Raw genomic sequence first — 27,938 nt, forward strand, 5'->3', positions numbered from 1 at the left:
CTTGACAGCTTCCAACAAGCAAAGACAATGGGGAAGCCAGGAGGAAGCTGCAAGTCATGGTCATGTGATGTTTTGCTTAACTACAGGTGATTTCCTTAATGATTACAGTGGAGCTGCTGTCATAAGTCCAGCACAGTCATGTAACATTTCACTATCTGACTGCATTGTTAACGAAGAAGTTGCCAGTCCAAATTGTATTCAAAGGACTACATGTATTGATTTTTTCCCCAAAGTGTTCCCAAGATAAATAACAGGATGGGTAGTTTCTTTGTATTGCTGGCAATTCATTTACTTAATGTAGCATAACACAATGACAAATACCAATGTAGTTTGCAGATTTATGCATATGTATCGGAGAGTAAGCATCATTACACACTGCAGAATTTACCCAGAGTCAAATCATTCCTCTCTATTTTTGATGGAAGGACTTGCAAGCAAGGCAACTGCCCTGTTTCCTAAACATTATGAAGAGATTTATTTATTTATTTTTATTATATTTATATACCGCCCTTTCCCGAAGGACTCAGGGCACCCCAGTTAAAATTAAAATTCTCAGCCTGGGCCAGAGAGCTCGAAGAGCCAGGTCTTCAGGTCCCGGCAGAATGAACGGAGGTCGGGGGCAGTCCTAAGCTCCACTGGCAGCTGGTTCCAAAGGGCGGGCGCACCCACTGAGAAGGCCCTATCCCTGGGTGTTGTCCGCCGGCAATCTCTTGCAGATGATGTAGCAGATTTTAACCCTTCTCCATCTCTCTTCCCTCCCAACACACCTTTCAATATTTGTTTTTCTGGGGCAGTGTTTTCTAACCTTGACAACTTTAAGATATTTATTTTTCCATTGTTAAACTTCTATGCTGTTTACCTCACCAAGGCGATTCTTGGTGAGATATATGGATTTCAATTTCCAACCCAGTCAGCATGGACCAATTTGTGGAAATCATGGGAAACAATGGCTGCTAACTTTAATGGAAATGTGAATGTCTCCTGGCAGACTAGTGGGCTTCCTTGTACTGTTGGCTGGCCACTGTGAGAAAAGACTGTTGGATTTGAAAGGCCAGGGTTCCAATCCAGCAGGGAATTACTTAAGATCTTATGTTGTACAGTATCTTTTGATCAATAGCACATCTTTCTCTAACAAGGAACCTCTGGATACACTGACAAAAGCTTTTTCTTGCTCGGTAGAAATTCTGGGAGTTGGAATTCTAAAATATTTTTTTTTATTTTATTTTAATCCCATTTATATCCCGCCCTTCTCCGAAGACTCAGGGCGGCTTACAATTTAAGCACAAACCAATGTGCTTAGCAATAGCTTTCATTCTATGTATATGCCTGCTTATTAGGAATTTCCCCCCCCCCAAAGCGGCATTATTACAAAGTCAGCTTAATTGCCCCCAACAATCTGGGTCCTCATTTTACCTACCTCAGAAGGATGGAAGGCTGAGTCAACCTTGAGCCTGGTGGGATGCGAACCTGCACTAATTGCAGGCAGCTGGTGTTACTTAAGGAGGCATTAGCCCACTGCTCCACCAAGGCTTTTTATGATGGCACTTAGGAAATCCACAGTGAACATCTTCTAGAACAGTTGGTGGAGGGAACAGGTAGTCCTCAACGTACAACAGTTTGCTTTGTGACCATTTGAAGTTACAGCAGCATTGAAAAAAGTGACTTATGAAATGACTTATGACTGTTTTTCACACGTGGCCATTGCAGCATCCCACGGTCACATGATCAAAATTCAGAGACTTGGCAATTGACTCGTATTTATGACATTTGCAGTGTCCTGGGGTCATGTGACCACTGTGTCAAGAAAGGTCGTAAAATGGGGCAAAACTCACTTGACAAATGTCTCAATTAGCAACAGAAATTTTGGGCTTCATTGTGGTCGTAAGTTGAGCACTATGTTATACCTTCTCTCACTTTACATTACTTATGTAGTAGTTTTGATTCAGAATGTTCATGGACATCTGTGCTTAAAAACCAATCATTATGAGCAATCCCATATAAAAAAGAAACGGGAGAATTTAGTATCTGGATGTCATCAATTTGGGTTGGCAAGAATGCAGATGACCTCTGGGTGGCGGTGAAGAGCTATACAAAAGTCTCTTTGCTGTCATCTCGTGGTCGTCCACGTTTGGTACCTCAGGTCCGAAATGGGTATTTTATAAAGCAGGGGTTCCCAAATGGGGGGGGGGGAGATGATATTCCAGGGTGTGCGAAAACTTGGCTTTTCGAAATTATAGTGTATATGCATAATTCGTTGCCATTATTGCTCTCTACATGGGGTTGCCCTTGAAGACCACTGGCTTCAGCTGGTGCAGAATGCAGCCGCGCGAGTTGTGTTGGGGGGTCTCCTGATACTCCCATGTTACACCTCTGCTCCGTGAGCTGCATTGGCTTCCAGTTGCCCTCCGGGTGAGATTCAAGGTGCTGGTGATGACCTATAAAGCCCTACATGGCATGGGTCCGGATTACCTACGGGAGCACCTGCTGCCGGCGTCAACTTCCCTTCGTCCAGTGTGCTCCCACAGAGAGGGCCTCCTCAGGGTGCCGTCGGTCAAAGAGTGTCGACTGGCGACCCCCAGGGGGAGGGCGTTCTCTGTGGGCGCGCCAGACCTTTGGAACCGCTTACTGGTTGAGCTCCGGATGGCTCCTGACCTTCACTCCTTCCGCCGTGATCTAAAAACTTATTTATTTGAACAAGCTGGCCTGGTCTGATGGGTTTGGGGTTTTTAATATTGGTTTTAATTAATTTTATTGTAACGGGCACAATATTTAATTTTTTTTTAACTTTTGTATATTGTATTTTTAATATTTATTGCCCTGTACACCGCCCTGAGTCCTTCGGGAGAAGGGCGGTATATAAATCAAATCAAATCAAATAAATAAAATAAAAAATAAAAATTATTTCGAACTTTTGTTAAGGGGTGCAAGGAAAAACCAGAAGCGCTCTAGGGGTGCGGGGTATGGAAAAGGTTGGGAGCCGCTGTTATAAAGTATTGAACCGATATGCCTTACTGGTTACATCAGCTAAGAAAAAAGGGTTTGCGCAACACAGAACGAAAGTAGAATTTGGCTGGTTATGGCCTTATGCCTTGTACAAACCCGGCTGTTCAACTCATTCAGTAAATGGTTATTAATCTAAGCGGCGCAAACAGGCTTTGCTTTGAAAATCTTGGGGTCGTGAGTGTCCGGGGTCATTTAATCGGAATTATTTTGCCAAGGGAGCTCCAAAATCCTGCCTGGATAGCGCTGCCCTTCTCCACGGCGACTTGTACGATACTTGCCGGGCTGCTTCTATGATTTCTGTCCCTTCCGGTCACGCCTGGGAGTGGATCCCTTAAGTCTTAAGACAGGGGTCTTCAAACTTGGCCCTTTTATGACTTGTGGACTTCAACTCCCAGAATTCCTCAGCCAGCTTTGCTGGCTGAGGAATTCTGGGAGTTGAAGTCCACAAGTCATAAAAGGGCCAAGTTTGAAGACCCCTGTCTTAAGAGGACCCCTCCGTTTAATATTTGTGCTCTGTTAATGATAAGGAATTGAGAGCTGAACAAAGAGGTGGCGAGAATAAACGCCAAAAAAACTGATGAGGAAAGCCGGGTGAGCCAATAAAAGAAAAAACCAGCCCTAGAAAAGAAAGAGAAACAAACAAACAAAAACTTATCAAAAGGGGAACATTAAAAAAAAAAATCCCCCGTCAGCGTCAGCCGAAAGAAACAACTCTTCCCAAGTCCGTACCGATACCCGAGCGCATGCGTGCGGGTCTGATTACGTCACTCCCACTTAGGCTTCGATTCTCCCGTCACTTCGTCATTCCGGGTTGCAAGCCGGTGTTGATTTCCTTGTTTGCTGCGCTTGCCCGTGCGGGATTTTTCTCTCCCCCCCTTCCCGGCACGGCGAGCCTTAGTGACTGAGCCCACCCCTCGGCTTACGTCGGTGCTGTGGCGTCGGTTCGGCAGCCCCCCCCACCCCGCCGCCTTCTCTTCCCCGGCCGCCTCCACGAAGAACCGAGCCACACAGTCCGGGCCTGGGCAGCTGAGTGGCCGGACGTGTGTCTCTGATTCTGCGACCGGGAGCTGCCTGGGAAGTCTCGCTGGAGGAGGTGAGTAGTGGGAATTTGAGAGTTTAGTGGGCTGGAGGTGTCCCAGTTCCGGATCTCGTACTTGGACCTGCTCCAGGTGGGTCCCGCGGCGTGACTCCCACCCGGCAGCCCCTCCCCTAGACCAGCGTTTCCCAACCTTAGGAACTTGAAGATGCGTGGACTTCAACTCCCAGAATTCCCCAGCCAGCATAGCTGGCTGGGGAATTCTGGGAGTTGAAATCCACGCATCTTCAAGTTCCTAAGGTTGGGAAACGCTGCCCTAGACCCCCTGTCATTCCTTCCATGCCCCCTCCTTGCTTTCCAGCTCCCCTCCAACGTATGGTCTTCCTGGGAAGCGCCCCCTTTCTGGTCTGGTTGTGGTTTCCCCCGGAGGCCACCCCGGCTTGAACCTCTTTCCCACTCCCGTGAGTTGTGCTCTTTCTCTTGACCCAGTTCCATTCTTTTCCCCCCCTCCCCCCTCCCCCCACCCTATGGGTTTCCCATCTTTTCTCCCCACCCCTTTATTCCAGGCTGACTCCCCCCATCGCATCCATCTCCCTTTGTCTTCCGGCCACACTGTCCTCCCCAGCACCAGAAGGCTTCTTTCTCAGCCACACCGCGATCATAATTCCTCTCTGGTTTTCCTCTTCCTCCCTGCCTCCCTCCCACTGTTCAACTGACTTGCAATTCCCTCCACTGCTGCTCTTGTGTTTCCCACAACTCTTGTTTCTCTGGCGGTTTGTGACTGCCCCCTCTTTCTATCTATGACCTCTCCCCTTCCAAGCCATCCCTCCTTTTCCGGCTTTGGATACGTTCCTTATCCCTTGACTTTTCATAACTTTTCTTATTATTTTTTTTCTTAATTCACCACCACCACCACCACCACTCCACAACTTCTAATCCCAAAGGCTTTCTTTTTCCGCCTCAATTCCCTGGAAATGGTTTTGACATCAGTATAGCCTGTCCCCTATCCTACATCACAGGATTTGGCTGGCTGGCTGGGTCTGCTCGAAGTTGTATTGTCCTTCAGCAGTCTCTGAAAGCCACAGGTTCTCCAGCCTCTTTAACTGAAAGAATTGGCATAAGTTTTTATACTTGAATGGCCCTTAGGAAAGTTCTTCAGATCCCAACATTACTATTCTATGTTTCTTTTTTCACTTTTGATTCATTCACATACAGACCTACATTTCTTATTTTAGCCCTGGTCTCCTTATCTTTACTCTCGTTGTTTTTAATGCCCGGATATATGTTATGTGGGGAAAAATAATACGGAGTGGTCATACCAGGTTGTTGTAAAGATTTCAGCTGATCAGTACATGGAAAGCAGTTGGAACTGCCAAAAGCATTGAAAGTGTCATCTTACTTTTCTCTTCCTGCCTCCTGATTTTCAACTTGTTTGGTTGCTGTCTCCATCTTTTATCCCCTACATCTGGCAGCTTTTCTATAGTATTTTGTAAGATAGTGTAAATATTCAATTTACAAATTTGATTTGAAATATACTTGAATGAATTATTGAATTAAATTGACTTTTCTACTTGAACTAGAACATTTTATTTAATGCCTCTGAATTCATTTGGACCTTTTTATATATACAGAAACAGCTGTTGATTTGGAAATCTGAATTGAAACTTTTTAACAGTTACACTGAAGTGCTTAAATTGAATTGACTTGATGATTCAAATCAGAATTTAACTCTTGTCCATAGTTTTGCCTAGCAAATTATTAGAAAGCTTTGCAAGCAATTCAATTTGCCTGTTGTGGTAAAAGAGAATCTTTTCTATAGGGGGAACTGTATTAAAATGTAGTAGTGAAACCAGTGAAACATCTGTAACAGGTAAATAAATTTAAGTGGTGTAGAATTCATAAGATCAAAGGCATGAAATGACAGGCAGGTAAGAGTGATGTAGAAATGGTTAAGCATGAAATGAAGTGGTTATGAAATGTGAAACAAAGAATACAACAAATTTTAATTTATACTCTATACATAATGCATGCATATAATGTAGAATAAATATTGTTCGTCTGATGAAATGGATTACAATCCATGAAATATATGCCATAATCTGTTTTTATCTTAACTTGTCACAAGGTTCACTTGGTTTATATATAACTTACAACATAATTGAGACCAGAATTTTAGTCACTAAATGAGTCATCACATGATTGGACTTGATTTTATTACAAATTTTGCTACAATCATTAAGCTAATCATGTGGTTGTTAACTGTATCACACAATGTTAAGCGAATCCAGCTTCTCCAAGGAGGAAGGAAGATCCATGGTATCGTAGTGGTTAGAATGCAGTATTGCAGGCTAACTCTGCCCACTGCCAGGATTTCGATCCTGATGGGGCTTGAGAATGACTCAGCCTTCCATCTTTCCAAGATAAAATGAGAACCCAGATTGTTGGGGGCAACGTACTGACATTGTAAATTGCTCAGAGTGTTGTAAAGCACTATGGAGTGGTATATACGTCTAAGTGCTATTGCTGTGGCTAATTGACTTTGTCAGAAACTGGCTGGGAAGGTCGTAAATCACAATTGTAAAGCTGCAAGACACTGCAACTGTCATAAATGTGGGCAATTGCCAAGAGCCAAAATTGCAATCGTGATTGCGGGGGTAGTACAATAGATTTAACTTTGACAATGGTCTGCAAGTCACTTTTTCCAAGGCCCTTGTAACTTTGAACTATTGCTAAATTAAGGTTGTACATTTTGAAATCCCACTGAGAAGAAACTGTAGGCAGGAAAACTTTTGGGCTGTTTTCATATCAATCTGCATTGGCAGGGCTGCATCAATTTTCTAAAAAATATTTATTTTGTTGTACAAAGCATGGCTAGTAGTTTGTTTGAAACACATTTTACGAATTATTTGAGTTTCAGTTTTTATATAAAGTGTGGGTCTACCTCCTGTAAAACACCATGCTACTTCCCCTATACTACTCTCCTTTTTTGCCACAAAGACCAGAAACTTGTGTTCTTTTATTTGACTTTTTGGGGTTAAAATATTGGAAGCTTGAACAGGCTGCCTAGAGTTGATGTACATATTTCATGAACAAACAGCAGTTAGAATTGTCTGAGTGCCTGAAGCATGTTGATACTTTTCAATATTGTTTCCTTACATTCTGGCAGAAAAAAAACAAGTGGAATGACTAAACTTGTAACTAGCATATAGGATACATTAAAAAGTACTGTACAGTCACAGATCAAAGAGTGTCCTGAACACTATGTAGAAAAAAGAAAAAGTCTCTTGGGGTGCCCAGGGTCTGCAGGCATAACGTGGCCTTGAGGGACCTTCAAAAACTCAGGAGTGATGAGGCCAATCTCATCTCTGGTGTGGAGATTCCAAAATACAGGGGCCACAGCAGAAAAGGCCCATCTCCCAGGACTCATCAAATGTAGCTTGCTACACAATTGAACCCATAACGTGCCTATTCTGTTGGATCTTGTGGGGCAGGCAGATGAAATCAGGAAGAAATAATCTCTCAGTTAACCTGGTCCCATGCCATGTACCGCTTTAAAGGTCAAAAACGGCACCTTAAATAGGACCAGGAAACAAACTGATAATCAATGCAGCTTGCGTAGGAAAGGGGTAACGGATACAGAAACCCTTGTAACTGTTCATACTGCTGCATTTTACATCAGCTGAACTTCCCGAATAGTCTTCAGAGGCAGCCTCATGTAGAGGACAGTGTGTTTCAAATGGTCGAACTGGCACGTGGGTGCCGTCTTATAGTGAACCATCTGAATTGTGCCACTTACAATTCTATGTCTTGATCAAAAGCTGAGAACACAATCTAATCTGTATGTGTCATTCCACTGAGTTCTAGCATGACAACTGTGTTGGGTATATTAAAGTAAACACTAGTGGTTTATCTCACTTTGTTTAATCTAGATGCATAAAAATAACATGATTTGTTTTCTCTCAGTACTGTTAGATTGGAATAATTCATGCCTCAATACCTTTTGTTTTTGTTGTTTTAAAATTCAACTAGTAGAAGCTTTTTTTAAGCTGTGATGAGTATTAAAGATTTTACTAACGTGATTGTTTTTTCAGAGTAGCCTTGCATACTGAATTTATTTTTTTTATTTTATTTTTTAATCCCATTTATATCCCGCCCTTCTCTGAAGACTCATGGCGGCTTACAATCTAAAGCACAAATCAATGTGCTTAGCAATAGCCTTCATTCTATGTATATGCCTGCTTATTAGTGCTTTCGGGGGGCCCCAAGCGGCAATTTTACAAAGTCAGCTTATTGCCCCCAACAATCTGGGTCCTCATTTTACCTACCTCGGATGAGTATTAAAGATTTTACTAACGTGACTGTTTGTTTTTTCAGAGTAACCTTGCAGACTGAAATATTAGGGTTCACATTCCAGCCAATATGACTGACTTCCTATGACTTCAGGCCACAAACACAGTGCATACTCTTACATGTAGATTTCTCTAATATCTTTAAAATATATATTAAGATCACACTTGGAATACCAGATACAGTTTTCTTCATAAAAAGGTTTACCTCAAAAATATAGAAATAGAGAAATAGAGAAATAGAGAAAGAAGAGCAATCGGGATGATTATTCTTCCGCTCTCACGAGGGAGACTATACAGTTGTGTCTTTTTAACTTAAGGGCAATCTTTCTCAACTGTAACAACTTTAAGATGCGAGGATTTCAACTCCCAGCATTTTCCAGCTAGCATGCTGAATTCTGGGAGTTGATGTCCATGGATCTTAAAGTTGCCAAGATTGAAAAACACAGAGTGATAGGTAAAGGCATTTTATTGATTCAGTTGCATTGTGATGTGATGATCATTAATTTAGCTTATTTAAAAGAGGATTGGCTTCTAGTTTTGATGGTTGTGTGTTATTTCCTCAATCATAGGTAGCATACTTGAAAAATGAGGTATGTTTTCCCCTACAGCAGTTAAAAGCAACTGGAAATAATTTTGAGTTGGGAAAATAGTTGGTGTGGATAAGATAAAATTTGGATCTGCCCTTTTAATCTTCTTAATTGTCACGCTCTCACTTTAAAATGTCAGCAATGTAGCTCATGAGTGTCCAGCCTTTTGGCTTGCATTGAATGAAGGGGAATTGTCTTGGGCCTCATATAAAATATATAATATACTTAGTGTATATAAATCACATAATAATGTTAAAAGTTTACAATCTTGTGGGGCCGTATTACTAGCTTCCAACCCTCCGGCCATATATTGCACAAGCCTGGTGTAGTTTTATTTGCTAATTTACTGTATTTATTTATTTATTTATTGTATTTAGATCCTACATGAGTTCTTTTCTTACTTTTATCCCCATGACAAGAATGATGAGAAATAGATTGGTGCAGTCATCCAACAATCATCATCAGCAGGAATCACAAACAGTCCCTAGGATTTTCATTCTAATCTTAAATCTGGGGTTAATATTTTACATATAAAAGTGCTGTAATCAAGTTTTGTAAAGCCTTGCATTTATAACATAAGTTAGTCAAGATTCTGTTGGATTTGTGTGTAGTTAGCTTCAGAGGGCTTTGGGAATTGGAAATGTTTGAGTGGGATGCCAAAGCCAGATGGAAGGAACATGTGTTGGGATCTTGCGTCACTTTCACTTGGAAGGTTAACATTTCTGGGAAATGACTGGTCTGGGATTATCATGTTCTTTAAACACTCCAGGTTTTAGGAAGGGAAAAGATTTTTATTTAAGAATTGAATGCCTTGGGTTCTTCCTGATCTTGTCCATTTTTCCTCTAAAAGTCTTCTTTATCTACTCCCAAATTTCTAATTACAGATGTTGGGAATAAATATGGGTGACTCTTTATTTTTTGAGACTTGATTCTTTTCCATCTGCAGTTTTAATTTCAAATTGATTTATTCAGTGTTCTTTCCATGTCATCATTTGTATTTTGTTAGTCCCTAACTTAGGATCATGGTGTCCTAAGAAAATTGAATTCTCCATGGGTATAGAGAAGCCAACGGTTTCCTCATGAATTGGAACTTCTTAGAATGAATATATATATATAAATACAAGTTCTTTTCAATATCAGAGAGAGATGAACAAACAGCAAAAATATTCTAAGGCAGTGAGGGGCAAAAGAAATTGTATTTAACAGAGCTTTTAATGCATTAAAAACATCTTTATTTCACTTAATCTCTGTTTAGTTTGACTGTTAATTTGGCTGGAAAATGATATTTTGATATTGTAACCTAGATATTGTACTATTTTAAAAATAACACTTCTCTTTTATAAACAAGAGAAATGATGCTTCTGTGGCCAGTATCTTACTCTGAAGTAAAAAAAACCACAATATTGAACCTTGATGCATAATATATGGTATCTATGTGTTCTTATAATTCATACTAATTTAAAACATGTTGCATGGAGGCAGATGCATATTTTTATAGAAATATTTTTAAAATATTTCATGTTGAAGAAATACTTTTTTGGCTATTTTTTCCCCTGCAGCGTTAAATTGGACATTTGTCTCTTGCTTTTGGTATTAAAAATTCTAGTCTTACCACCAAAAATTACTTCTGACCTTTAACACTAACATAGTTATTGGTGGATTGTGGCTACTTCATGAGAGTCATCTTTCAAAAATATAAACTAATATTTAAAGTGTTAATTTAGCCCCTTCTGTTTCATAGAGTTTTGTAGCATTCTTGCAACATGGTTAACAAGGTAGCCAAGCCATTTTTGGAGGATTGTTATTGATGGCACAGGTGTTTTGAGCAAAGATGATCTTCAGGCAGGACTGAAAAAGATCAGGCCTGAAAATCTGAAGAGTTGTGAAGTTTTTGGAGAGAAGATAACCCTAGTTTAGAGACAGTTGTAAAAATCAAAGTGTACATTGTTTTTGATGTTTTGAATGAAGTCATGAACCCTTGTGCAGATTTGAAGTGTTTGAATAGTTTATTAAGCAGTGCCCTCTTTATTTTTTTCCTTTGTTCCTGAACATATAGTAGCATATTAATATTCACTTTTAATCTCAGTGTTTGGGGCATTTATAGCGGAACAGATACTATTAATCTTAAATTTAGAGATTCTGATTTATTTTTCCTCTTTGATCATTAAATTAACTGTTTCTATAGTGATGTAATATTTTATCTTTCTACATGCTAGTTTGATATACATTTTGAACATATTTCAGTATTCAAAATCAAGCATCAAAATCTTTACGCATTAACAATAACACTGCTCATGAATTGTTCTGAGCACAGTTTTGATTTGTTATGAAAAAAACCACCAATAACTTGTAGCTTGTCTCCTAAGAGTAAGGAGGTGTGAGTTGAGCATTAGGACTGAAGAATTCTCAAGAAAAGCAAATCATCACCAGAAAACATAGAGACTACATGGAGTGGTTTATTATCTTCTGAATCAGTAATGAGTCAGATGTTCTAGCTGTGTGTGCTGCAGCCTTGGTCTGCTAATATTGAACCATCTGGTTCTTAAATTCATAACTAAGATATTAACCACTTACAGATTTTTTTTCATTCTTTTATGATAATAGACTTGTCAGTAGTAAAGTTATTTAATTCCTTGTTGCTTTCATTTTTTTCCGTTTTCGTAGTTTTAGGATCCTCATCTTGCAGGCATTCTGGTGTTCAGAAAGTATGAATATTTACAGGATTTCAAATAGATATTTGGATATCTATTACCAGTGTTAGATTTTAAAATAAATATTAAGTTAGTTTGATGGGGAGCTTCTGCTATGCACGTGTAAAACCATATGCTCAGAATGAACATGGTGAAACCTATGGCCATTAAATATTAGTTATAAATACATGGTATATTTATATATTTATATTTATGGCCCAAAGAAAGGCTTGAATGCTTCAAGGTTATAGCTATAACAAGATCCATTTTTGGAGTTGGACTTCGGAAAATCAGGTTGATATTAAACTCTTATCAAGAATCATTCTATTCCATCTTTAATGATGGGGGGTGAGGTGTTACCCCCCGTCGATAGGGCTCGCAACTTGGGTGTCCTCCTGGACTCGCGGCTCAGTCTTGAAGATCATATAGGTGTCGTGACCAGGAGGGCTTTTGCCCAGGTCCGCCTGGTGCACCTATCTGGACCGAGATGCCTTGCGCACAGTCACTCATGCGCTCGTGACCTCCTGGTTAGACTACTGCAATGCTCTCTACATGGGGCTGCCCTTGAGGACCACTTGGAGGCTTCAGCTGGTGCAGAATGCAGCTGCGCGAGTTGTGATGGGGGCTTCCCGATACTCCCATGTAACACCTCTGCTCCGTGAGCTGCATTGGCTTCCGGTTGCCCTCTGGGTGAGATTCAAGGTGCTGGTGATGACCTATAAAGCCCTAAATGGCTTGGGTCCGGGATATCTGAGGGAACACCTGCTGCCGGCATCAAGTTCCCTTCGTCCTGTGCGCTCCCACAGGGAGGGCCTTCTCAGGGTGCCGCCGGCAAAGGATTGCCGGTGGGCAACACCCAGGGGGAGGGCCTTCTCTGTGGGCGCGCCTGCCCTTTGGAACAGTTACAGTTACCCGTAGAGCTCAGGACTGCCCCTGATTTTTGTTCGTTCCACCGGGACCTGAAGACCTGGCTCTTTGAGCTTTCCAGCCAGGACTGAGAATTTTTAATTTTTAACTTATTGTAATTGGGTTTTTTAAATCAGAGTTATAGGGGTTTTAGATTTTTTAATCAAGGATAATTTAATCTATTTTAATTGTTATTAACTTTTTGTATTGTAATGTTTTAATTGCCTTGTGAACCGCCCTGGGTCCTACGGGAGAAGGGCGGTATATAAGTTCAATAAATAAATAAATAAATAAATAAATAAATAAATAAATAAATAAATAAATAAATAAGATGAGAAAACTGGCCCAATTTCTTGTATGCCCCTTAAAGTTAACCACCACCCATTCAAACAAATAGCCACAAATAACAACCTTACTGTCTGTATGGGGGGCTTTGAAAACAGTAAAAGAGCATAATGTAGTATAAGAAACTTATTGAACCTGAATAAAGGTTCAATCTACATTTTATTCTTAGGCAAGAGGTGCAATAACTTTGGACTGTATGGTACTCCAGAAAGTAAATTAGGGCAGTATAAAGAAGTGGATGGGACCAAGAAAAAAAATAAATTTCAATGTATTTATTAATTTATTAAATACATTGGATATAATAGCTCCTCATGTATTTCATAATTTTTCGTTTCGTTGCAAAAGTTTCTGCAAATTACACTTAAGATTTTGGTAGCCTGGTATGGCTGTGAAATTCAGGTAATAGATTTGGTCACAAAGAGGGATAAATAAGAGATGTGAATAAGCAGTAATAGCTATGGATACTGTATATGCCCAGTCGAATAATATGGACAGTGTTCTGCTATGCCTGTCTGGTCATGCATAAGGAAGGTTGATTGACTCCAATATCAAAACAGCAGGTGACTAAATCTATTCTCTTTGAGATGAGTAAAAGTCAAGAGAAGGAGTGATAAAAAACACTTCTGTACTAATGCCAAGGACGATCAACTGAAGAGAGTAAACAGGGTGTCTATGTCTTATTAAGAAAATAAAAAGTCAGCTGTTTAAGAGCTTGTTATGAATTGCTTTTTTCTATAAACCTACTCTTGCGTGTAATCCAAACACCTTTAGTAAGGCTGTAATTATCTACAGTTGCCTAGGGTTCCAAATGTAATAAAACACCTCTATGCGTAGCCAAAATATATGATATTAATTTTAAGAAACCTGATCTGAAGCTAGATGGTTGATGAAAATTCAGGCTAGGGTCAGGGTTAGAAGAAGACTCCAAGATGTATCAAGAAGTATCAGGAGCCTTGGTGGAGCAGTGGGCTAATGCCTCCTTAAGTAACACCAGCTGCCTGCAATTAGTGCAGGTTCGCATCCCACCAGGCTCAAGGTTGACTCAGCCTTCCATCCTTCCGAGGTAGGTAAAATGAGGACCCAGATTGTTGGGGGCAATTAAGCTGACTTTGTAATAATGCCGCTTGGGGGGTGTATGAAAGCCCTAATAAGCAGGCATATACATAGAATGAAGGCTACTGCTAAGCTTGTAAGCCGCCCTGAGTCTTCGGAGAAGGGCGGGATATAAATGGAATTAAAATAAAATAAAATAAAAAGTAGGGAAACTAAAAAGCAATGCTTATTGTCCAGATGTACTTAAAACCTTTCAGGGGTACCTTCTACCCAAACTGATTTATATTTGGAAATTGCCGTTTCCCAGCTGAACCAATTAGTCTGTTGTGTTTTAATGTGGGTGCCAGACTTACGATGTGACTTGCAAAATGAAGGAATAACAACTAAAAAAATAACATAGGCAAGCATAGCGACTTCTAGTTCTTGAAGCAGCAGTAAGCTATCAAGTATATTATTTAAACATTTGACAATTATTTAAAGAGAAGAGCCCCAGTTGGGGATGTGGAAGACTGGGAAAATGGAAATATTCAGAATTCTCCAATTTCCCCTAAATTTTCCCTTTATCACCTGGTGTCTTATAACTTCTAAATCCTGTGAGCTTCTTTTCTAAGGGAGTTTCAGGTAGCAGATCCTTATTCTTGTAGAAATCTGTTAGGGTGTAATACTGGAAGGAATTTGGACAAAAAAATTGGACAAAAATTTTGAAATGGTACTTGAAGCTTAAGTTCTGTGTACTTCAATCCAAGAGAGGCCAAACAAGCAGGATTGTAAAATCATAGAATTTAACCTCCTGTTAACTGCAGAAATCCACCATTATGGTATCCCTGCCAGATGGCCATTGTTCCTCTGTTTAGACATCTGAAAAATGAGATTCTATGACCCTCCCATAGTGGTCTGACTATACGTTCTATTTGGAAAAAAAATCCTGATTCTCAACCAAAATCTTCTTTTATGAATTTATGCATATTGTTTCTGGTGCCATCTTCTCTAACAATGCAAAACGTTTCTACCCAACATGACAGCTCTTCAGATGCTTGTCGACACCTTCCTTTTCTTCAGATTAAAAAATGCAGAGCCTTCAACCATTCCTCACTTTTTTTTCTTTCTACACCCCTTATCTTCTTCGTTGATGTCATTTGACATGTTCCTTTTTCTCAATAGCCTTCTTAAAACATTGGGCTCAGAACTGGATGCAATACTGAGTGTGGCCTATCTACTAAGTGTGATCTATCCAACAGAGAATAGAGAGGAATTGAGAATCCTCTTCATCTAGGAGAGGAATAGAACGGTGTGTATGAAACTTGGGCAGCAGTAGCCAAGGGTAACTTCTCATTATGAGGTGCAAGAGAACAAAGGTGGAAACTGAGAGAGAGAAATGTTCAAAAAGGATAATAGGCAGAGGAAATGGACATGAAAGAAGAAATGCAGAATTTATGTTGATTTGAAAATCAGCAAGATCTTTGACCTCAGGCCTGTTGTCTGCTCTAACTGTTCTATTCCATTTGCAGAGTGAGATATAATAATAAGCACCTAGATTCGAAGAATGTTTAGAACATTATATGCTGTGGAAGAATTTTTATAGAGGCTTTTACAGTAAGACTCACCTGCTCAGCATTTTTCATAGCTTACTCTTTTATTACGCTTTTTTTTTCCTGGCAACTTCTTGGTAACTTTGTAGGTCAAGGTCTTTGTTGTTCAAAGCTGGGTTCCTTCCAAAGTTTGTTGAAATCTTAATCACCAAAGAGTAAAATCCTTTTGGGGTATTTTGTAAAATTGAACTTTAGTTGGAAGTTTAAAATAGTTTGGCTGCCTTCTTGTTTCCTATCTTTATTTTTCACTTAGTATGGAAAGTATGAGTACTTTCTGAATAAGTCACCACTTATAATCTCCCGTCCATCATTATGGCTTTCAGATGTGCTGAATTTCATCTTCCAGAATCTCCATCTAGATTGACCAACAATCTGACTAGGAGTGTCTGAGTGAGTCCAGAAAACCTACCTACAGTATGTCTATAGAGATTCTCAGTCACCCAGGTCATGGTTGGCCCAAAGGTGCCTTGTCAAGAGGCAACTGGACTCTCTTGTTTTTCTTTGAAGACGTTTTGTTTCTCATCCAAAAAGCTTATTCAGCTCTGACTGGATGGTGGGGAATGGAAAGATTTATATTCCTTGTCATTTGTCTGCAAAGAATATAAATCCTTCCATTCCCCACCATCCAATCAGAACTGAAGAAGCTTCTTGGATGAGAAGTGAAACGTCTTCAAAGAAAAACAAGGAAGTCCAGTTGCCTCTTGAAAAAGCACTTCTGGGACTACCTACAACATGGGTGTCAAACTCACCACGTCACGTGATGTTTTGCGATGTATCGTGACTTTTTTCGCATTGCCGGAGTTGGGGTGGGCATGGCCTTCTCATGATGCAACCGGCTCACAGGCCAGCACCCCTGACCTACAGTATGTAGGGTTTGCTGTGACATCACAAACCTGATTCTGCTGTTATAGTTACCAAATAACATTGGAACCCTGCATAAATATTGTAGAAGTGACTATAGAAGTCTGAGTTTAGTTAGAAGATACGGGAATAATGCTATTGCTGTTTTTACAGAGGTCTAAAGTAAGGGAGCATTTTTGCTTTTAAAGTACTAGAGAAGATAACACTGATCAGGTGAAACTGACTGAGTAACATATTGTAATATACTTTGCAGAACTGAAAGATCTACGTTCTCCATGCTATATTAATTGTTATATAGTATTTTTTGTAACTGCAATATTTGCTAGATTTAGGTCCAAAGAAATTCTGAATAACTGTTTAGACAGTCCCTACATGTTGCGATTATTGAACTGGGATTTAACTTTTGATCTTTCTGTTATCTCCATTTTATTGGGTTTCACAGTAAGTCTGCAGAGGAAGTAAAACAGTGAAATTCGGAATTGAGCTTATTCTTTGTGTGCATATAAAAGTGAGGAAGAGAGAAAAACTTTCTTTTTCCTACAATTTATATTATGGAACAAATAATGTGTGTGTTATAAATATTCTAACAAACATTTAAGCTGTCTGTGGTGTGATACAGAATCCACTTTTTTTCCCTGAAATATTTCACTGGTGTTTTACAGTATTTTTATTCATTATTTGCAAAAAAAACCCCTGCATATTCTTGTTTTTTAGCTTTTCTGCTCACATTCCCTGCCTCTTATTATTTCTTTAATGTAACATATTAGAATATAAACACAAAGCACTATTTTAATATTTACATGTTCAGAATAATAACAAAAATTTGTGTGATTATTTTTGAATAACTGGGAAATCTAAACTTTATGAGAATTGCACCAAATTTTACAGTAGCTGGACAGCCGTTTGATGTGAATGCATTGTGTGCATGAGGGGATATTGCAAGTATACACATCTTTAAGTAGAATAGTCATTTATTTATTTGATTATTTATATCCCGCCCTATATTATTTTTATAAATAACTAAGGGTTGAACATATCCAATGCATGTTCCTCCTCCTCCTATTTTCCCCACAACAGCAATCTGTGAGTTGAGTTGGGCTGAGAGTGACTGACCCAAGGTCACTCAGGAGATTCTCAATCATCCAGGTTGGAGTCCTCAACCTGTGGGCTGCAGCCCATTACCGGGCCGCCTACTCGCAACTGGGCTGCATGAGTGGTAGGCTGGTGCACGCGCCAGGCCACCAAATTGGAAAGGTTGGAGAATGCTGATCCAGTTCATTGATTTTTGGATGACCTGGATCCAAAATCCAAAAAAATGTTGGAAAATTTTCCTTTTGGAAAAGTACCTTTGGAACAACCATGACCTGGATGATTGAGAATCTCCCTAGATATTATTAGGCAAAATGGGTGTTCAATGAGTTTTCCATGGTTGTTCAGCAATTCACTGCAGTTGTTAAAGGAGTCGTGCAATCCTTAGTAAATCTGGCTTTCCTCTGTTGACTTTGCTTGTTGAAGCCAGCTGGGAAGGTTGCAAATGATGATAAACCTGGGATACTTGAAACCATTGTAAATACATGCTGGTTTCCAAGTGCCCTAACTTTGATCATGTTATCATGAGGGTGCTGCAATGGTCATAAGTGCAAGGACTGGTTGTAAGTAACTCTTTTCAATCTGTTTTAATTTCGCACAAGTACTAAATAAATAGTTGTAAGTTGAGGGCTTTGTTTGTAGAGGGATCAGAATGAACATTGACTAGAGAGCAGGTCCAAACAGGAGATTTATTTTTTTGGTTACCTCTTGCTATCTGCAGTTGATGTTAGACTAGTTAATGCTCTTCCATGTAGGGCAAGATATACTAAGAACCTGCCTAGTGCCCTAGGTTTAATTCTTAAGCTTAACTGTATGGATTTTTCCAAGAAAAAGAACATATGTACAATGACTGTTTTGCACACACTGCTCTTTCTAAGAATTAATCCTACAATTATGCACTTCAGTAGTTAGTCAGCAGCATTGTCTGGATGTGTGCTGTTAATGAGATCACTAAATAACTATTGCAAAGTTTTTTTGTATGTGTTGTTCAGTGTGATTTAAGTTTTCTTGAATTTCACAGTCTATGCAAAAAGGAAGTCTTGAGAGCAGGGTGTTTTAAGATGACTACAGTTTGTGCTTGATCACTGGAAGGGAGTCCCATGAAAAAGTATTGACCCCTTTCAGATTTTCTGAGACTTCACATACTTTCATTACTGAATGTTATCAAAGCTTCATGGGGGTTCTACTGATACATAAAGGGAGCTTGAGAAAAGAAACAGCACTAATGTTTAGGGCTTATTTCTTTTATTTCATAGAGTCATCCAAGATGGGATATAATAAGACAAAAAATTAACATCTCCTGGTTGTACCATGTTTAGCCATAATAAATGTCATTACTTAAATTCTTCAAAGAAATTGAAGTCAAAATATAAGCCTAATAATAAAACTGAAGCACTAGGAAAGCTGTGAATATGTAATTCATGACTAAAGAAAGAATGATGAATGTAATACATGAGCCTGATCTCTGCCAACCAAGGAAAATCAAAATACACATACCGAAACGCATGTATACATCTATTTCTGTTCATATTAATTCATTTTTTCACTTAATTCCTAAATCATTTAATTCTCAAAAAGCCACACCAAAGGAAGATAGCCTTTCCTCTCAAATCTGTCATTTCTTTTTTTTTATTGAAAAGTTTTACAATACATTTTATCTTTAACAATCCCTCCCCCCCTCCCTCCACCCAACCCCTCCTAACCCTCCCTAACCCTCCCCCCACCCCTTCCCCCCTCCCCCCTCCCCGACTTCCCAGAGCTAAATACAAGGTATAAAGGTAAAAACAATCATAAACAACCATATGTTAACAACAATAAACTATTAAGTCTATCGCACTCTAGCTCATATAAAATGACTACAAGCAGTACTAATATCACATAAAAAACTTATACAAATGCTAAATGAAACTTTTTAGTCCCATATTTGTTCTGGATATAATCAATCCACTTTTTCCACTCCATAATATAACGTTGTTGCGAATGGTCTTTCAAATAAGCAGAAATCTTTGCCATTTCCACCAGGTCAGAAACTTTTAAAGTCTATTCTTCTATAGTCGGCAGTTCCTCCTTCTTCCAATATTGACCTACTAAAAGTCTTGCTTCCGTAATTAAGTTCAACATCAACTTAGTGTCCACAACAGTAGTATCCGTAATTATGCCCAATAAAAACAATTGCGGACAAAACTTTATCCTTTGTTTAAATATCTTCTGCATATTCCACCATATTTTAATCCAAAAAGCTTTAACCTTTTTACAGGTCCACCATATATGAAAATGCGTTGCATCTTCGCCACCACATCTCCAGCATTTAGGTTGATAGTTCGGATACATACTTGCAAGCTTTTTAGGATCTAAAAAGCAGCAAATCTGTCATTTCTAAATGCAAGACCTGTATGGAATATATTATTCTGCTGCTTTATTTTTCTACTAACTTACCACACAGAAAAGAGTAAAAAAAAAACCTTTAAAAAGAGACAGATTTTGAAGAAGAAAATTTTGTGGCTGGAGTATAACAATAGGAAATACAGATAGTCCTTGACGTACGATAACAATGGAACCTGGAAATTAAGCTGAAACTGAAAGTCATTGTGGTTGTAAGTAGAGGCACTACATGGCTACACTCGATTTTATGATCATTTTAATGTCAGCCATAAAGCAAATCACCATGGTCATTAAGTGAATCATATGGTTGCTCAGATGTTAAGCACTGTGACTTGCAATAGTCATTAAATGACTGATCATACGTTTCGGACTACCTGTATGTAGAGTACAAAATACAATAGATTAGTAATGCAAACTTTACAAATTGGCCATTAATTTATATATTGTTATCTGTGAAATTTGCTGTTAACATTTACATTTGTTCAAAATATTCAGGATTCTTTTAACCCTGTCTCACTTCCCTCCTCTTCTTTTATCTTGCTGCTGGATCTTAAAGCATTGAATTAAAAGATTCCCCAGGTGAAAAAATTTTCATGAGTTACTGAATAGTTCTTTCAACTATAAATACTGAATTTAGTATGTGTATTCTCAAACATAGATTTAATTGTGAAATATTTGCAATAGATACATACACCCTCTCTGTGTACATGTATGCTTATACACATATATATGCTTATACGCATTCTTTGAAAAAACTGATAAAAAATCATAAGATGCTTGGATTAGTTTTCTAAAAGTCCGTGCCTCAGGTGATTCTCAAGTATGATGGAGTAAAATGCTACGTTAAAATTTTGCTTCTTTTCTTCTTGAAATCAATGTATCCTTACCAGTTTATAGATAAAATTCTGATCTGTGTGTATCCTGTATATATATAATAGCAAAAGCATGCACATAAGATACTATATGATTAAATTTGCCTTCTAATCATTATTGTAATTAGAGGTTCATTTTCTAAATAATACAATTTAATTTGAATTTTGTACTCTACCTTTTTGGTTAGACATTTTATATTTGTGAAAAACTTTTCTTCATTATTTGCACAAAATGTATTAAATTCACTCTTTGAGATTGTCGAGTGTTTGAAAGAAACTTTACAGGCTCTAGGACAGAATTTTAACAGAACAGAACTGAAAATTGGGGTTGATGGCAGCTCCAAATCAAGTACTGAGCTGTCACTCACAAATAGTTATTTAGGCTTGATTTGGGGAAAGTAAGTTTGGTTAAATTAAATTGGAAGACTGGGGCAAGGTGAATGATAATTATCTCTGGAGAGGAATCAGTTGAGCATTTGGCTGATTGCTTTTGTTCATAATCTGAAGTCATGGATTTCTGGATTGTTCCCCACAACATGATGTACCAGTTGGTTTACCAGTTGGCTGGAAAAATGTCAATGTTGGTGTGTGATTATGTCAAAGACTTCAGACACATTTACAATATAGCCCGAGTTGATGCCATGAACACCCCGGGAGACTCAAAGCTGAAAACACATTTTATATACAGTACATAACGCTGTGTTTGTAGATATAATGTACTAGATATCTAGTAAGCTGGTGGATTTGGTCAGAAATATATTTAGGCCAAATCAGGTTTAATGATATTGAAGCATCAAAAGCTGTTGAAATACTGCTTAAATTACAATATCATTTTACTGTGATCATCTTGCATTTATGTAAGACTTTTCTGAATGTTCAAACTTTGTACATATATTTCTATAAACGTACACAATGTAAACTAAAAGTTTTAATTGTTTTCTATAGACCATTTCATTTTTTGCCCTATTTTTCCAAGTATACAGCCATAGCATAATTGAGGTATCTTTCATGGTAGACATGCAATTTGTATTGAAGATCAAGTTTTATTTCAGGATATAACACTATAGACCACTCACCTAATGAGGGATCTGTTACTTTCCATTTCCTTGAATTTTTCCCTACTTGGTTGTTGCAATATTGCAAGGAAATATAGAGAAATGAGAACAAACTCTTATCTGATGTGTAAACAGTGTGTTATCAGCATTAGAATAAACAAAAGAGAGTTTGTTATAAATCTTACCTTATCTTTTTCACTGTTTTATTTCTGTGGGCAAGAGTCAGTAATGTATAAAGCCTTTCCTAGTGTTAGATATTTTCTCCTTCCAAAAGTGGCATATTTTTCTTTTAACTTGTGTTGCTTACTTCCAATAGATTACCCAAATGATAGGCACTAACTCATGGACTATTGTACATTTAAGTAATAGACTTATTCTGCAGTACACCTTGGGTTAATTTTCTTGGAAATTGTCCTTTAATATGTAGCAGTTTTATTTTGAATTGGTGAAAAATATTTGACAAACTTCTTCATTAAAAGCATCTGTAAACATAGTTGTGACTCAAGACAACAGAATCTGGAATAAGGAACTGACAAAATGTTTAGCCTTTGGGCATTGTCTACCAATTATTTTAAAAGTGACTTCAATTTCAAGTAGTTTCCAAATATTGCACAAGTTTTATTAATCTCACTGAGAGGCTATGTGGCCATATGTTGCAACATTTAGTTGAGAACTTTAAAATCTCACCATACCTCTGTTTAAAAAAATCATGATGGAAGCAAACTTTAGGTTGCAGTGGATGTCATTGATCCTGCTAATACTTGATTTCCCATAGCTTTCCTAATTGCTTGCAATTAACCTAGAATAGAAATAAATGTATAGTTTACAAACTGTGCAGGATGACAATTTGTAAGGCTCTATATTGGTATTCTTGTTTCTTTAAATATGTTTATAATTGCTCTGGATTTGAGAGTAAGATTAAAGAGAATCAAGTTTTCAAATGACAGCAAATTATATAGACTTAACATATTTAAGTATTTAAGAACTGAGTCACTGGATGATAATTATACCAGGTATAATTAACATGAATAAATGTAAAGAGATGAGCATTGGAATATTTTCTTCTAATTTTGCCTAGAAGCTGAGCTGTTGGTGACCAACCAAGAAAACTTTTATTTTCTTGGTTGATGGAGCCAAGATGGAAAACTTCATTGTATATCCAAGATATGGGGAAAGGTAAATTCCACGGGACTGAAAAATAAAATTACCATTAACATAAAGTTTGCTAAAACTTCCCCATTGAAGTTGTGTGGACTTCAACTCCCAGAATTCCTCTACCAGCATGTCCATAGATCTTAGAGCTGCCAAGCTTGAGAATCACTGAGCTGGAACATTAATATTGTGACAGAGGTTTCAATATCTTTGTTCCTCTTTCACATGTTGTTTGCATTTTCCTTTTACTGCTGCCATCCTTTTCTGCAAAGAAATGGACAGGGCATTTGAATTGCATTGAATCAAGCTGGGTCAATCTTCTGATTTATTATTCCTGTTATATTACACTGCAATACATGCTAGTTCACTTGTTTTGTTTGTTCACATGCTTTATAATAAAATCCCTTTCCCCTTTCAACCCAAATTCAAGTATCATCTAACCAGCAAGTTAATGCTAAGCCTTTGTGTAGAGCTTGCTATAGAAAAGCAGCAAATATAAAAAGCTAACTGAATAAATATGTGTAGCAGTTTATAAAAGGGTAAAAAACATCAGCAACATTGTCCCCTCCCCTTCCCTTTCTTATACTCTCCAAAATCACAGCTGTCTGTTATCTCCTACTAATGGAAGTTGAAATATTCCAGTGAGCTGATTGGTAAGACAGCCTTGAAAAGTACAGCCTTGAAAAGCATGTGCTTACACAGGCTGTAATTATCATAAAGCGTTCACTGCCCTAACCAAATACCTTCCTTAGATGTTTTAAAGACGTTTCAGTTGCATTCATGGAGAAGGCTAACCATGCATCCGTGATCAGAAACAGCATAGCTTTGAATATTGATGAGAGAGCAATAATTGTATTTGGGAGGAAGCAATAATGTCTTCCTTACTCTTTAATTAGGAAATTATAGATAGGACAAGGGCTATGAAGTGAGTCTCTGTTTGAGGGGTTAGGATGTGGAAGATATCTCCTCGCCTCTCCTTGCCATAGTCAAAAACAGGCTTAGGTATGATCTCAAAACAGTATTCTATCTTGTGAGAGTTTGCCAGAATGTATGTCAATGGATGGCTCACAAATGGTGGACTAGTCTTTGTCTAAGTCGAAAACTGTTATTAGCCCATAGAGTTTCTCTTGGGGTTCCCAGATCATCTGTAATAACTTGTCTTGCTACTTGCAGTTTTTCTAATTCCTAATTTTAGGAACTGGTATGGTATCTTCACCCTTATTTTCTGTGCATTTTTCCCCCTAGTGCTCTGGACTTTAGTTTTAAAATTGTTACAGTTAGAAATTGTAGTTGTAATCTTTAGGAAGGACTCTCCGTGAATTCATATTGCTCAATGATCTACATTGTGAAATGCAACGTATGAATATTACAAGGAATGAAATCATTGTGATCTGAGTCCTCTGCATTTTCATAATGAGAAAATGTTTTTCTTTCATAGCTACTCTTGTAATATTTAGCCTGAAGCCTCAAGAAACTGATATGTAAAGAAACCAAAATATTGTTCAGAGCACAAAAAGCATTAATTTGCTATTTTAAAAGGAGAAAAGAAGCAAACAGTACAAAATAAAAATGAAGCTGCAGATTTATAGATAAAGGCTTATAATTTTTTTTAATTTTAATTTTATTTTTTGGTGTATGAGTTTAAACAATTTCTTGGCTTCTTAATTGTTGGATTTGGAATTTCAGTAAGCAAATGACATGGGCAGCAGCTGGCTTGTAGCATTTAAATAATTGATGCTTGTCCAGTTTAGTCTGTCCCCCCTTCACCCCAGTGCTCTCTAATATCTAGTCACCGTACTGAAATTAAGCAAAAGCATTCATTGCTACTGTTTCTGATTTTCACACTTCAGTGGAGTGAGAAAGAAAGACTGACACTTTTGTATCCTGAGTGGAACCCTCCAAGAGAAATTACATCTGTTGGAATTAGAATGTATTTGATCTTGGTCTGAATGGTCAAAATGAGCTGCTTCGTTGCCATGCATTTTGAGAGCCAGGAAAGTCTACAGAATAGTCTGGCTGTGAGGTCCCACATCAATCTGTAGATCATATAGTGACCAGCTGTAAGCTGAGGGTATATACCAGTCCTGTATCTGATTTTTGAAAAAATATAAATGATGCTGCGCTTCAATCGTTGGATGGCATAGACATTGGAATTTGAGCATAGATCTTTTTAGCATTTATATTTTATTGTGTTTTACTAATCTAGGTGAAATGTTAATATACATCGCTAATCCATGTATGATATGCCATATGCTAAATAAATAACAGCTGCTTCAGCTTATTTTTAACTCACCTGATAGCCATAGATCACCAAAAAAACCCAAACCCATCCAATTAGGCTGGAAGAAAATGCTCAGACATTTCGTCTTCTCTCTGTTTAAAAAAGGTAAAGGTTCCCCCGCACATGCGTGCTAGTTGTTTCCAACTCTAGGGGCCGGTGCTCATCTCCATTTCAGAGCCGAAGAGCCAGCGCTTGTCCTAGGACATCTCCGTGGTCATGACTAGACGCCAAAGGCGCACGGAACGCTGTTACCTTCCCACTGTAGTGGTCCCTATTTTTCTACTTGCATTTTTACGTGCTTTTGAACTGCTAGGTTGGCAGAAGCTGGGGCGAGTAACAGGCGCTCACTCTGTTTACGTGGCACTCGGGATTCGACCCGCCAGACTGCCAACCTTCTGATCGACAAGCTCAGCATCCTAACCCATTGAGTAAAATTTGTGCAGTCACAGGAGAAGAGCAAGATGCTTATGTGCATGACAAAAAGTGTACAAAGTACAAAAATGATAGGAATTCAATTGATTTTGTATTAGTTGCTGTTTAATCTATTGTTACTTGTCACTTTGCAGGTTTTTTCCCCCCATACTTCATATGCTTTGGAGGTTAATCTCCAATTCCCATAGTTTGGGAATAGAGTAGGGAGGAAAAGCCTGATAGCAAACTGATGCAGAAAATAGAAAAAAGGAGGGAAGTAGATAAAGATAAAAAGGAAAGTGGCATCTAGGTAAGCAATACAAAAAAGAGAAAAGTAAAAGATAAGCACATGACTGGATTACTATTTAAAACTTATGTTTATGCTTGAATCAAGTATTTTTCCCCTCTGATGGTTCATTTCTCTCTCCTCATGAATTCTGAGTTGAGAAGAAATGCTCTGTAATATTTCTAGAAAAATTATTTGTGTGTTTTAAATCAGAGGTCCCCAACCTTTTGGGCACCAAGGACCAGTTCCACGGAGAAAGGTTTTTCCACAGAGTTCATGATTTTGTGTGCTGCCTGCATCCCATGGATGGGGCTTTGCTTGTTTGTGCGGATCAGTTGTTGGCATGCTGCGGCCCGGTACCAGTCCACAGACCGGGGGTTGGGGACCCCTGTTTTAAATTATCCTGCAGATAAATTATCCTTCATCAAGGAGACATAACAATGCTAGTGTCAAGGGTAAGGGCCGATTTCAAATAGAAATGGAAAAGAAAATAATTTGGTTCACATTTCATAGATTTATCTAGCTATTACCACCTCAGTCAATTTGTGAACCAAAATATAAATAACGTGATATTCTGACCTTTCTGAATTTTAAGATGATTTTTACAGAGCAAAGAATATATATACATTCTATATATATTTCAGAAAAATGTATATTAAGGAAGTGTGTAGAAAAAGTACAAAGAAAGCTTGAATCAATATGTATGATATAAAATGATTAACACAAATGTGAGTATGAGGAGAAATGTTTGGTTCTTTGCACAGATTTGCCATTTTAAAAAAAAACTGATACAGAAATACAGTGAAATTTGTCAAAATGGGAGGAAAACTAAATTAATTTTAAATTGATAATTACATATACATATACAACAAACTCTGGTATATAACATATACATTTACAATAATCTCTGGTGTTTAACTTTAAAAATAAAGAAATTGTTATTTGTCTTTGAAATAGTAATAATACTTTTTATATTAAAATGAAGTTTCTTAATGTTTTCAGGACTGAATTTGGAATGCAGCTGACAAGACACAAAAGATCTTATGATGCCTAAAAGGAAAAAAAGAGAATTTGAAAAGTGTTAGACTGAGAAGTTATTTATTTTTCAGGTATCACATTTTTCTTTTTATTGTTTTTTATTTGATGCTTTGTTCTCTGTTTAAAATGATCATCATAATTTTGTGATAGAAACATGTATGTAGTATATAATTAATACAATGCATTTTAGCTTTTATTTGTGGATTTTTAAAAATGTAGTTATATTTCATTATATGTATATATTTAAGAAACATTATTACACTGATATTCTTGATGTCAGTTTAGTCACTATCATGACTATAAGGGGAAGATACATTTAAACAGTTTTTTTCTCCTTAGCAAAGTTAGCACTTTCTCTCCTTTTAAAGCCAAACTGGCTTTTGTCAGTGGTACAACCACAGTTTTAGTCTTCATCTTTCTGATAAACTCCAACATTATTCTTTTCTTAAGATAGCAACTACAAACACTTTTCTTTCAACATCAGTAGGAGTCTTAGCAATAAGGCTATATCTCCGCACATATTCATTGGAGAGAATATTGCTTTGAACTCAATAAAATATTTCTGGATCACAAGATGCTGCATCCTTGCTGCTCTCTGTTTTGGAAGGGACAATCAATTCTTCTTAGCCTATAAACTTTTCATTGCTAGTTGACTTTAAGTTATCCAAAGCATATTTTTAAGAGTAAAGCAAGATGATATGTGAAAAGCCTTAAATCACAAAATGTAATAAAGATAATGACAAAATCAAAAGCAGCAGTTAAAACCAGTGAGCAGCAGTGATACTCAGGGGACCTATTGTAGGCTAAGAGTAAATAGGACTGAAATAATAGGGCACCTGGCCACTGTCTCTGGGTAGGCACTTGAGTAGCCTAATATCTATTCAGGTAGGCCTGTGTCGCTCTTGCTCATCATGTGTATTGCTGAACACTATGATGCCTCTGTCTTCATGCCT

At 37.9% G+C, this 27,938-nt stretch overlaps 1 protein-coding gene across 4 annotated transcripts in view; it reads left to right on the forward strand.

The window, feature by feature from the left end:
* The first annotated feature begins 3,411 nt into the window (after positions 1–3,411).
* The window catches only part of ZHX3 (zinc fingers and homeoboxes 3), a 47,237-nt gene continuing 22,710 nt past the window's right edge, over positions 3,412–27,938 (forward strand). The window contains exons 1-3 of one of the 4 annotated variants that reach the window (XM_081322592.1): positions 4,074–4,096; positions 22,896–22,993; positions 26,950–27,056. The gene's annotated coding sequence lies outside the window, so the exon portion shown is untranslated. Of the gene's footprint in view, positions 4,097–5,314; positions 5,539–22,895; positions 22,994–25,745; positions 25,972–26,949; positions 27,057–27,938 lie in introns of those variants that run through there. The other 3 variants (XM_081322591.1, XM_081322594.1, XM_081322593.1) reach the window with 3 other exon arrangements.

Source organism: Vipera berus, assembly GCF_964194415.1.
Source record: "Vipera berus genome assembly, chromosome: 3".
Lineage (NCBI taxonomy): Eukaryota > Metazoa > Chordata > Lepidosauria > Squamata > Viperidae > Vipera > Vipera berus.